The 12,065-nt window shown below is 45.7% G+C and overlaps 1 long non-coding RNA gene across 7 annotated transcripts in view; it reads right to left on the reverse strand.

Annotated features, from left to right (window-relative positions):
* The window catches only part of LOC127482941 (uncharacterized), a 78,219-nt gene that overhangs the window by 12,902 nt on the left and 53,252 nt on the right, over positions 1-12,065 (reverse strand). For 2 of the 7 annotated variants that reach the window (XR_016233113.1, XR_016233112.1), the window contains 2 exons: positions 9,033-9,119; positions 8,042-8,198 (listed from right to left, as the gene is read on the reverse strand). The exons of 4 other annotated variants lie outside the window; for them this stretch is intronic. This is a non-coding gene — a long non-coding RNA (uncharacterized LOC127482941). Of the gene's footprint in view, positions 1-7,511; positions 7,614-8,041; positions 8,199-9,032; positions 9,120-12,065 lie in introns of those variants that run through there. One more of the 7 variants, XR_016233116.1, reaches the window with a different exon arrangement.

Genomic DNA, 12,065 nt, shown 5'->3' on the forward strand with positions numbered 1-12,065 from the left:
ATTTAAATGTTCTTGGAGAGCTGGTGTTTTGTCCTTACCACTAGCAAACTCAGAGGCTTCTCTTTAGAAATTTTCTCTCTCCCTTGTGAAGTACCTGAGTGCTACCCCTTTACACCTGCTTGAAAGCCGTGTTGCCAGGATTCCCACACTGAAGTATAAGCAAACCTGGGCCACACATTGATGTGTCCTGGGACCCAGGAAGCCACACAGATCAAAGGCGACTCATACGTCTGAGGATTCCAGTTTTCTCCAAAGCTTGGTAATTGCTACAACTGAATATTTGTGGCCCCAAACTGAAGGGTTTGGTCCCCAAACTCGTAAGTTAATGGTGCTAGAAGAGTGGAAACCTAATCAAATTATAGTGTTGGGGTTGGCTTGGCTGGGTCATTGTGGTGGAGTCCCCAGGATTAAATCCTGGTGACACTATAAGAAAACACATACCCATAGAGACACACGTGCCTCCTGTCTCTTGCCAGGTGATAACCTCCGCCCCTTGAAAATGTGCCAGTAAGCATCCTACCGCCAGAGGATGGAGCCCATGAAACTTGGACTGTGGATCTGCATTTATTTAGCTAAATGAATCTTTCATCCTTATAAGTTAGTTATGTCAGGCACTTCATTATAGTAAAAAAAAAAAAGCTGACTAATATAGTAATTAGAACATCTTAATAATAGGACAAACATAGATATACCATGTATAAATTTGATCAGGATTTTCCCCAGTCCTCCTGATAACAATGCCCATTTATTCTCCTCTGCTAGTTGTTGAAACTGTAATTCAAGGACAAAAACTTATAAAAAAGAAAGAAGGAAAGAAAGACAAAACTTGAGAAAATAGGACATGCTCACCCTTGCTCAGAAGAATAAGAGAGCAGATAATGAATGCCAAAATCCCAAATCAAGATTGCAACCTCAAGGAGACACTATTAGCATTTTCTATAGAATTTTTGTTCCATATTTACACATCTATAATGCCCACAGGGTTTATTCGCCAGTCTTTCTGCCCTCCTCAAGATGAAAAATGGAATTCTTCTCTTCAAAGCTTTTACAAAAAAAAAGATAATAAAATTCCCCAAAGAGTTGGCCCTGTCTCCCAGCTTCTCCTTCCTCCTAACCAAGTTGAGCTTACGGAATTGGGTACTTGGGATGTTTTTCATCTAACTCTTGCTTGAGGCACCAGCACACTGCGCTGCATTTTGAGTTTCTCACTTCTGTTGTGTTCCATGGAATGCAGGTGGTGGGATGGATAAGTGTGTGGCATCCCTTGGGTTTGTCAATACCTTGGAGAAATACAAGTTCTCTCTTTTGTGCAAGAAAAAAAATTTAAAACTCCTACCTACCCTTAGTCCTGACCGTCCTAAGCCACAAAATCAGCATGTCCATGTTCCAAAAGTTGAGCAGACAGGCCTCTCACATTGTGCCATAATGTATCAGCACTGGGGAGGGGCCTGGTGGTTATTAAGCCCAGACCCTGTTCTGACAACAGGGAACTGGGGCACAGAGAACAATGATGAACCCTCAGAGCCATGCAACCAATGAGCCTAGAGTCCCCATTTCCACGTCTCCTCCCAATCTGCCTTAGCACTTGCCTGAGACACCGCTGAGCACAGCTGAGCTGTGAGCAGCTGTAGCAACCGGCAAACCACAATAAAGGAGACAAAGCCTCACAGGATGAGAAAGATAGGCAAGCGTCAAAAATGGGTGCACACAGAGGAGGCAGCAAGCAATGGGTCTGCAGGAAATAGTAGGAAAGCAACAGAGCAACAGCAGGAACACAGAAGCCAAGCAAGACTACACGGCAGGCTCAGAGGACAATCCTGAGAACCTGGCCTAGGGAAGACAGCCTCTTACCTCTTTCCTGGTCTGATCAGCTTAACCGCGTACGAGGCACAAAGGTCTATGTTCTTATACCCAGAGAAGGAAAGTACACAGATTCAAGAAAACAGATCCTAGTGTCTGTGTCTTTATCTGTAAAGTGGGATTAAATATCACTGCCAGCCCTGTAAAACTGAGGTGGGGCGCATGCACTTGTGTGGAAATTATCAAGGGCAGGTACATGATGCTTGTCTTCTCCAGGTAGAGCAGCTATAACAAAGTACCATAGCCACGGATGGCTGATAAACAGCAGGAAAGTGCTTCGTACGGCCCTGAGAATGGAAATCCACGGCGAGGGTACCCGCGTTGCCAGCTTCTGGAAAGGGCCCTCCTGGGGTTGCATCCCCATTTGGAGGAAAGGAGCCTTCGGAATTCTCTGGAGCGTCTTTTGAGGCAAGTAATCCACTCCGCCTTCGTGATCCAGTTACCTCTCCGGGCCCCATCTGACATTACACGTTGGAGGGCAGGATTACAACCTGAGGGGCACACAAAACTCTGTACACGAACAGCACTGGTACTTTTGTCATCACAATTCCTACTACCTAGAGGCAAAACTCTCTAGGCCTGGAGCAAACATGTGCAGCAAGCTAAGCCACCACTTAGGATGCTGCCCACACCCCACGTCACACTGCCTAGGCTGAAGTGCCACCACGGCTGCTGAGCCAGCTTCCGGCTAATTCACACCTCGGAGAGCAGCAAATACTTGGGCCCCTCTCATCCACATAGGAGACCTGAATGAAGCCCCTGGCTCCTGGCTTCAGCCTTGCCCAGCCCCCGCTGTTGTGGGCATTTAGGGAGTAAACCAGTAGGTGGCAGATTCTCTCTCTATATATCACTCTTTATTTTAAATAGATAAAAAGTAAATAAAGAAACGTTAAAAAACATCTAGGACGTTAGGGAATTTCGGCCATAAAGACCCTAGCTTTAAAGATGGAGAAAGTAGTTGAAAAGCAAGAGTAGGCTTCACAAGCAAGCAGAGCCAGGATTCCACAGCAGCTGGGTAAGCTTGGGGAAATTGCCTGACTTTTCTGAATCTCAGTTCCACAGTGTGTGTGTGCGTAATTTTTTTAAAGATTTTATTTATTTATTTGAGAGGCATAGTTACACAGAGAGGTAGAGACAGAGAGAGAAAGGTCTTCTATCTGCTGGTTCACTCCCCAGATGGCAGCAATGGCCGGAGCTGAGCCAATCCGAAGCCAGGAGCCAGGAGCTACTTCAGGGTCTCCCACGTGGGTGCAGGGGCCCAAGGACTTGGGCCATCTTCTACTGCTTTCCCAGGCCATAGCAGAGAGCTGGATCGGAAGAGGAGCAGCTGGGACTAGAACCAGCGCCCATATGGGACCCCAGTGCCTCAGGCAGAGGATTAACCAACAGCACCACAGTGCCGGCCCCAGTTCCACAGTATATATTAAAAATTAATAACTTGTAGCATTGAATAATAAATATTTTAATAATAGAAAGTATGCTGATAAAGCTCTCTCAGGGCCAACATCAGTCTGTTATATGTTCAGTCTCTGACCTATTTCAAATCCAATCCCAGCTGGGCTTATCTGGATACATCCTTTGTTCTCAAAAACTCTCTCTCTCTGGTTGTCCGGACACGAAAGGCCAAGCCCCAGTCAAAGCTAAATCTTCAAATAAAATATAAATACAAACAGGACAAGGTAAAAAGGGAAAAGAAAACATTCTGTCAAAACTTTCAGTTTTAAAATTAACTAGCTAACCAGAGAGTCAAATACTGAATGCACAATTCTAGAAATTTCTTAATAATAACTTAAAATAATTGCTTTCTTATTATACATGCCAGAAATGGAATCTTCCAAAATCAAAGAAACTTAGCTGAACAGCAAAAGGTATATTGGATAGAAATGACAGAAACCACAGTTAACCGATCTGGATCAAAAATATTAAACAAAGAAAAAACACTCATTATTCTGTCAGCTTGAAGACGTTTTCAGCTTGTTCAAACTGGAACAAGTCCCCCTGTGGCCTTGTAAAAGTCACTGAATTGGAGTACAGCAGTGTAAGTAGCAGTTTCATCTTCAAAGATGCCATGTAAAATAGACATATTAACAAGCAGGTTGGTTTTTCCGCCTTCTTACTCCCTCTGTTTCTCAGCCCTGTTCCGGCCCTGGCTCTGTCTTAGTAGTAGGCTGTGATGTCGAAGCAGAGTTTACACTGTCCTTCCTTCCCCTGCCATCACCTCCCAAACTGGAGGCCTCAGTGTCTGTCAGGGGAGCCCTCCTGGTTTCCTCTGGTAGGAACTGAACTTCCTGAGCCAAGAAATTTGACATGAGTACTCGCAGCTCTTTCCTCTGAGGTAGTGCCTGGTAAACAGTGCTCAGGCTAAACTACCTGTATTTGAAAAAGCAAATAAACCAAAAAGGCATATTTGTGGGTGTGTGTCTCAGTGATTGGCTCTGTAATTCCTACTGAATAAGACAAGCAGAGTGTCCGATATGCAATTGGATGTGTGAGTTCAGGGTTAAAGTTACACACACCCCACTTCAAAACTGGGGAGCTCTAACACCTTGAGCCATTCCCATTTCACACAACATTGGTGGGTTGCCGTAGACAAGATCAGGGATTCCACACACACTGTCTTGCCTCTATGCCATCCTTTGCGATAGGCAGGTTGTTGGAGCCAGGGAGAAGAGCTAAAGAATTAAGAGAAGACCTGCTGAGGGTTCCATATCTTAGCTCTTCGAATTGCAGATTTCCCCTCCATTTCCACGATGGGCACGTCTCCCTAGAGTGAAGCAGCTCTCCAGCCTAGTGATAACATTGGACACTTAATCCCCAACAGTGTGATTTAGCAGCCATTTATGGAGACCCTCCTGTATCCTAAAAGTGTGGAAAACTGTCATGTCTGGCACCAAGCACAGTGTCTGGTGCATTACAGACTCTCAGTAAACAAAGTCTGGTGAATGAACAGAAGAATGAGTTCTTAGCCTGGAATGTCCAAAGAAAATGGTAGAATTTACATCAATAGACCTCAAAATTTAAGAAAAAATAGGTTTTGATATCAGTGCCAAAAGATACACAATTCCTTGGGGCAGATTTTGTGGCACAGCCACTACTTGGGATGCCCACATCCCAAATCCGAATGCCGGTTCAAGTCCCAGCCACTTCACTTCCCATCTAGCTTCCTGCTCATGAATCCTGGGCAGCATCAGAAGATGTCCCAAGTGCTTGGGGTGCTTGCCACCCCCACGGAAGATCCAGACTGAGTTCTAGGTTCCTGGCTTTGGCCTGGCCTGGTCCCTGGCTACTTTGAGCATCTGGGGATTGAATCATTGGTTGGACGATCTCCACCCCCATCCCAGCTCCCACTTGTTCACTCGCTTCCTCTCTGTTTCTCTGCCTTCAAGTAGGTAAAAATGAATAAATTTTTATTAAAAAAAATACAGTCCAGTAACATAAGTTAGCAGTGAACATTTGACCTAGCAGTTAAGATGTCGAGGTCTCACAGCAAAGTGAAGCCCAGGTCTGGTTCCTGATTCCAGCTCCTTGCCAATACAGACCCCTAAAGTAATATCTGCAGTCTCTGCTCCCCGCTCCAGCTTGGTCCCAGCCATTGCAGGCAAGTGGGGAGTGCGTCAGCAGACGGGTGAGCACTCTCTCTCTCTGTCTCTTTACCTCTCAAGTAGATACAAAACAATATTTAACAACAGTTACCCCAAAATAAAACAAGAATTCTTATTTGACCCCTAAAACAATGCTTGTTTGGAAATAGAAAGGAGACACGCTGAGAGGCAGCAGAGGTCAGACACCAAGGGAAGAACCTAAGGGAAGGACAGGCAGGGCAGCTAGACCAGCAGGCTTCCAAAGGCAACAGCACACCTACAGACAGGTGGCTTGAGAGCTGTAGGTGAGAACTGAGCAGGAGCCACCCCAGGCAGACAGGGTGCCGCATGGGTCTGAGCATCAGGCATGAGACTCCAGGAACAAGGTGAGGTCCACTGCTTATGCCAGGATTAGCAGTAAAGCTCTTTTAGCAGAGAGAAAGGCCCAGAATGGGGCTAGCCTACAACAACAGTATTAATCATGGACAGTGATCTGGCACTCCTAGATACACTTACTCATTCAGTGCTCTCACCAGCCTTCAAAGGTATCATTACCATCCCCACTTTACAGACGTGCAAACAGAGGCACAGAGCCTTCCAAGGTCATGCAGCTCAGAAGTGGCACATCCAGGATCTGAGTGGAGGCAGCCTGGCACGAGTCTGGGCCCGGGGCACCACCCCTGCTTCCTGTTAGGGCCCTGGCTGTCCCACTCTGAGAAAGGCGGTCAGCAAGTTTCATGTTCCTTCTAAGCAGGATCAACAAAACCAGTGACCCGCATAGAAAACTCCCTGATGAGATCCACGCTTTGAAATGTGCGGAATTAGAAAGCAGGACATAGAACCAGAGGCTCATACAAAGGGCTGCGTGACCCTAGAACAGCAACTCAGTCGGGAAAAAGTCCCAAAGGGCCTGAGCGTCCTTCATGTGGTGGATTTCCGATTTCCACATCAGGACTGCTGTGCAGAGGTGCAGCCAGTTTCCCCAGGCTCTTGAGGTCCCGTCTCCATTCACTTTGTCCCTCCCAAGAGGTTTCTTGTGGTTTAAACATCTCATCTCCTTGGCGTAAATGCTCATGGCACTCAGGATGCCCTCGCATTGTTCCTCTGCCCTTCTCCCAGGGAGCGCTCTTCCCTCAGGTCTACAGTCTGGGAAAGGGACTTCTGGATGGAGCCCTACCTGCCCCCCACCCCTGCAACTCCCGGACATAGGCCTCTCTAGTGTGTGGCTATTTCAATTAAAAATAAAATATGGCCGGCGCCGCGGCTCACTAGGCTAATCCTCCGCCTTGCGGCGCCGGCACACCGGGTTCTAGTCCCGGTCGGGGCGCCGGATTCTGTCCCGGTTGCCCCTCTTCCAGGCCAGCCCTCTGCTGTGGCCCGGGAGTGCAGTGGAGGATGGCCCAGGTGCTTGGGCCCTGCACCCCATGGGAGACCAGGAGAAGCACCTGGCTCCTGGCTCCTGCCATCGGATCAGCGCGGTGCGCCGGCTGCGGCGGCCATTGGAGGGTGAACCAACGGCAAAGGAAGACCTTTCTCTCTGTCTCTCTCTCTCACTCTCCACTCTGCCTGTCAAAAAAATAAATAAATAAATAAAATATATCCAGTTCCTCCACCACACTAGCCACATTTTAACTGCTCCATAGCCACAGGTGGCTAATGACTATCATAATTAACTGGTACAGATGGAGAATTTCTATCATCACAGAATGTTCTATTGGACAGCTGTGTGTGTGTGTGTGTGTGTGTTCTTGTTTGTTTACTGGTAGCTTATTTTCTTTGAAGAACACCTTAACATGCATACAAGAGAACACTTACGCAACAAGACATTCAAAAATCAACGCAAAGATCCGGGCTTGGCAGATACAAGTTCTGCCAGCTGGTAGCAGTGAGACGTTGAGTGAGTTACTTAACCCCCATCCCCCCACCAAGTCCCAGGGGATGATGGGAGCCTGAGTCCTGCAGACCTCCCAAGTGGCTGCAAGGGTCACATGAGATAACACATGAGTAGGATAATGTTCAGATTTTACTACAGAATTACTATTTTACTTAAAAAGAAACTCACGAAGCAGAACATAGAGTAACTGCAGCTCAGGTGTTACAGGGTTCACTTCTGTATCTCAGGGTAGCTCTGTGTCAGCTTGAAGAATAGACAACCTTGAAGACGGAATAGTTCTTGAGTTTTGAAAAGGAAGATAAAGAATTATTCCAGGAAACTATAAACTCATTACTTATCCATTCTTAGGAAAATTAGAGCATATTTAAAAAAAAACAGTTTCAAAATACAACACAATGTATTTGGTAGAATTACTTGCTAGACTGAATAACTTTAGGGATAGTGCAAACGTATTATGCCTGGGTTTCAGAAAAATACCTCGTATGTCCCTGGTATATCCTTCAGCTCAGGGTGTTCAAATGAGGATGAACAGTGTGTCTAGGCACATGTTTATACGCCTGGGAAACTTCTCCCAAGGAGTGCTGACTGTTGTGTTCAAAGGTAGCCAAACAGAGACTATCGTTTCTGGAGACGTGCTGCACATGCTGTCGTGACGGATGCTCTCAATGGGAGTCTCTGCACATGACGATGACACAGAACAACTCACCAAAGCCCCAGCAGAGAAGGGTTTTGAGAGGGTGTGCTCTATTCGTGTGGGGCCGCTGTATACTTCCCTAGGCCAGCCCGGTCTGCACATTCTCCTGGAACACCTTCCCATAACTCCCAGCGCCATCATCACACCCAGGCTCCCAGGATGCACTTCCCTGTGATGGGAGTGAGATAGAGAACAGCTGGAGAAAAGGCGCGCCCACCAGATAGCATGAGCGGGAAACCACTGCTTTTTTTCACAGAAGGAACTCACACAACTCTGGGTGAGAACACACCCATGCACACACAAAAATTACTACCTGCACCTCGTGTCCTGCTACACTAACTGCAAACGTGCAAAGACAGAGAGTATTGACCTCACTTCAGAATTAAGGGAAGCAAGAATCGGAGCAGCTGAGTCAATTGCTTTGGGCCCCAGGGTCAGCCTGCAGCACAGCTGGGATTCCAGCCCCAAATCTGAACACACAGCCAGACGGTAATTATCTTCATTCCCCCAAATGTAGAGTTCTTTCTGCATCCTTTCTGTCTTCCTCTTCCCCTCCCCCCATACTTACCTCCTTTCCTTCTCTATTATCTGCTCTATACCTACTTCCTGGCCTCTGCCTGTTGCCTACTCATGCCTAGGTAGGGTTTCTCCCACCAGTGTCCTTAAGGAGAGGCCAAAGATTGATTCTGGCTTTAGAAAATATATGCTGTTCGTGTACTCCCAAGGGCAAGGTTACTACCTATGCCAAACACAGTTGGGAATGACCAATATTTTACCATTGCTTCATTTTGACTCCAGTGGGACAAATATTTGTGCTGTACTTTAAACTGGAACTACATTGTGGAGGATATGTATCTGAGAGAGACAGAGGGAGAGAGAGAATATGAATATGCACTACCCTCCTTCCGGGTTTTATAGTTGAAACTCCAAGTTCAATCATATTTTGCCCATCAGCATTCCCAAAGCATGACCTCTTCCATCCACCATTTGCACTATCAGATACCTAGTAACTTGGGTCTTCAGCACTGACATCTGGAACACCAATAGTACCATTCACATCTGGCATGTTCCTTTTAACCTTTATAACAACCTGTCGGGCAGAAAGAAAGAAAAATACCATTACCATTTTAAAGAATCATCAAGTGAGGCTGGCGCCATGGCTCACTAGGCTAATCCTCCACCTGCGGCACCAGCACCCAGGGTTCTAGTCCCAGTTGGGGCGCCGGTTCTGTCCCTGTTGCTCCTCTTCCAGTCCAGCTTTCTGCTGTGGCCTGGCAAGGCTGTGGAGGATGGCCCAAGTGCTTGGGATCTGCACCCACATGGGAGGCCAGAAGGAAGCTCCTGGCTTTGGATTGGTGCAGCGCACCCACAGTAGCAGCCATTTGGGGAGTGAACCAACAGAAGGAAGACCTTTCTCTCTGTCTCTCTCTCTCTCACTGTCAAACTCTGCCTGTCCAAAAAAAAAAAAAAAAAAAAAAAGAATCATCAAGTCAAAGAATGTCAATTGTTAAATTTGTAAGGGATTTTATTTCAAAGTCTCTAGATCTGGAGTCTTCTGGCTTCTGGGCCTGCTTTCTGTAACCTCACAAGGCTCCTTGAACATTGCTGAGAGAAAAACCAGGTGTCCTGTCTTCTTATTCAGGAATATTAAGGAAACACAAATTCACATCCTAAAAAGGGAAGCCATGTAAATGGAAACAACATATTCCCCCTATAACTGAAAAGGGGGAAAAGGGCATAGGAAAACAAAAGGCACAAAATCTCCCACCACACAAATGCAACCATATGACCAGTCCCATGCTAGACAGGAAACTGTCCTCTACAAATAGGCAAAGCTAGACTCTAAGGACACAGGCCTCAAGGGTTCTCCAGCCTCACCCCAGCCCCGCGTGCAGGCTCTCCGGCATCCTAGGTTATAAAGGCTATCACAAATGTTCCCTGAGCCCCCTGTAAGCTCCAGGGACTGTGCTGCCAAATTTTTCATGCTTCCTTCTGTTGACTTTGTCTATACTCCTAAAGCATTATTATTATCATCATCCTGCTTTACATATGATAAAGGACTACATTATCATTATATTATTATTATGAACATTTGTAACAGCCAGAGAGATTGCTGTTAGCATTGTTTCCATTTTACAGATGATAAAATGAGGCTCGGCAAGGCCAGTTAGCTCCACAGCTCCTGACATGGAGCCCAGAGTCCCACAGAGCCCTATTCCAGCTGTACAGAGAATGCCCTCACACCCTCCTCTCACGGGACCGTTCATCTTACCACATTTGAAATCAGGCCCTGCCAGCTATCCTCTGCAAGCATGCCCAATACTGAGCCTTACAGAATCCTACCAACGAAAGGCCAGCACTGACCCGTGAGGACACCCGAAGTCAATAAATCAAAATACAGGCATGGATTTGTCACAAAGCAGACTTAATCCTCAAGGAAAGAAAAAAAAAACAGAAATAAAAGTAATTTCATAGAAAGAGAATTTTTAAAAGAGAAACATAGAATTGATGGCTTAGTAAAGGTAAAGTTATGACAACGAGTTATAAATCCTGATCATAAATTAAGGTTGAAATGAAGAGGATTTTTGATTCAGTGGCTGGGTAAACTGTCTTACTGAATACACCAGCACCACCTTGTGGTGACAAGAAGGAACACACAAGGTTCCATCTAGAGCTACTCAAATATGCCTCTGCTGTGGAGGCAAAAAAAATATGTTACATACAAATTACAGGGCTCCAGAATTTCTCTTACCAAATGTCAATAGTTTTTTTTTGCCAAATAGGAAATAGGCTATTTTGGAGAAGATATCCTTGTATTCCAGAGAGGGAAAAATGCAAAACAAGAGCCAGCCCTGTTATCCAAAGGTACAGGTCAATAGTGTATGCATTGATGAAGGCTCAAGCGTAACACTGAGATATGATAATGTTTCATGTTTACATGGCACTTTCACATACCTAATTTTTATTTTATTATCAAAACAACACTACGAGTTAAGGCAGACAATACATTTGTCCCATTTCACAGATAGGAAGCTACAGTTTATTTGTGTTAAGTATTTACTCTGAGGTTAATTGCCACCTCCAGAAATAACCAAGAAATAATTACACCTCCTCCAGAACTGAGAGCATGGTTAAGGTGAACTTGCTGGAAAGGCCAAAGATTGAGAGTCAAAAAGTCAGCCAGGCAAAGGCTCTGTTCACTTTGAAATGAGTTGGGAAGAGAGGTGCCTTCCACGGGCTTGGAGAGGAACAGAACCACAGCAAGAGACGCCGTGGAAGGGGGCAGCCACAACTGACAGGGCCACAGGGCAGCCCCATGCCATGTCCATTTGCTGATCCATCAGCAAAGCCCTCAGGCCTCTCTGCCCACCCAGAAGTACTCCTCTGACAAGCTGGTCTCACCACAAGGCTGTGATCCTCACTAGACCACCTCAGCCCAAGCTGTCACAAGTTGTCCAAGACCTGTATGTTACTTGTGGTATGACCTCCTATCCACAGAACACACACTACATTATTTTCATCCCTCTGCCAGGGCTGAGCCAAGGAAACCCATTTAGCAGAGAGTCCTCTGTGTAATCTTGTTAGATCTATGGCCTAGATCATGGTGAAATGGCACGTGTTTGTCAGTTTTTTCAGACTCTGCTTTTGTGGGCACCTATGTCATCTGTCCCATTTCAGAGAGGGCTTACTCAATTTCTGTCGCTGGTCTAATATTTTGAGACCTCTGGACGGTCATATGTTCATTCCGCATTAATCTCATTGATCACAAATGTGAAAGTATTCAATCCACAAGTGTAATCAACATACTTACTACCAAAAAATTCATCCATAAATCTTAGTCTGCATTTCTAGTTGTTCTTATCAGATATTTTTTGAAGGTAGAGGTATAAAGCTTGACAATTTATTTTAAATTTCATTTTTAAAAATGAATAGACAGCATTTTTTAAAAATATTTTGTTTATTTATTTTAGACAGAGTTACAGAGAGGAGAGACAGAGAGAGATCTTCTATCCCCTGGTTTACTCCCCAAATGATC

The sequence above is a fragment of the Oryctolagus cuniculus genome, chromosome 4 (genome assembly GCF_051225735.1).
Source record: "Oryctolagus cuniculus isolate XC-2025 breed Fujian yellow rabbit chromosome 4, ASM5122573v1, whole genome shotgun sequence".
NCBI lineage: Eukaryota > Metazoa > Chordata > Mammalia > Lagomorpha > Leporidae > Oryctolagus > Oryctolagus cuniculus.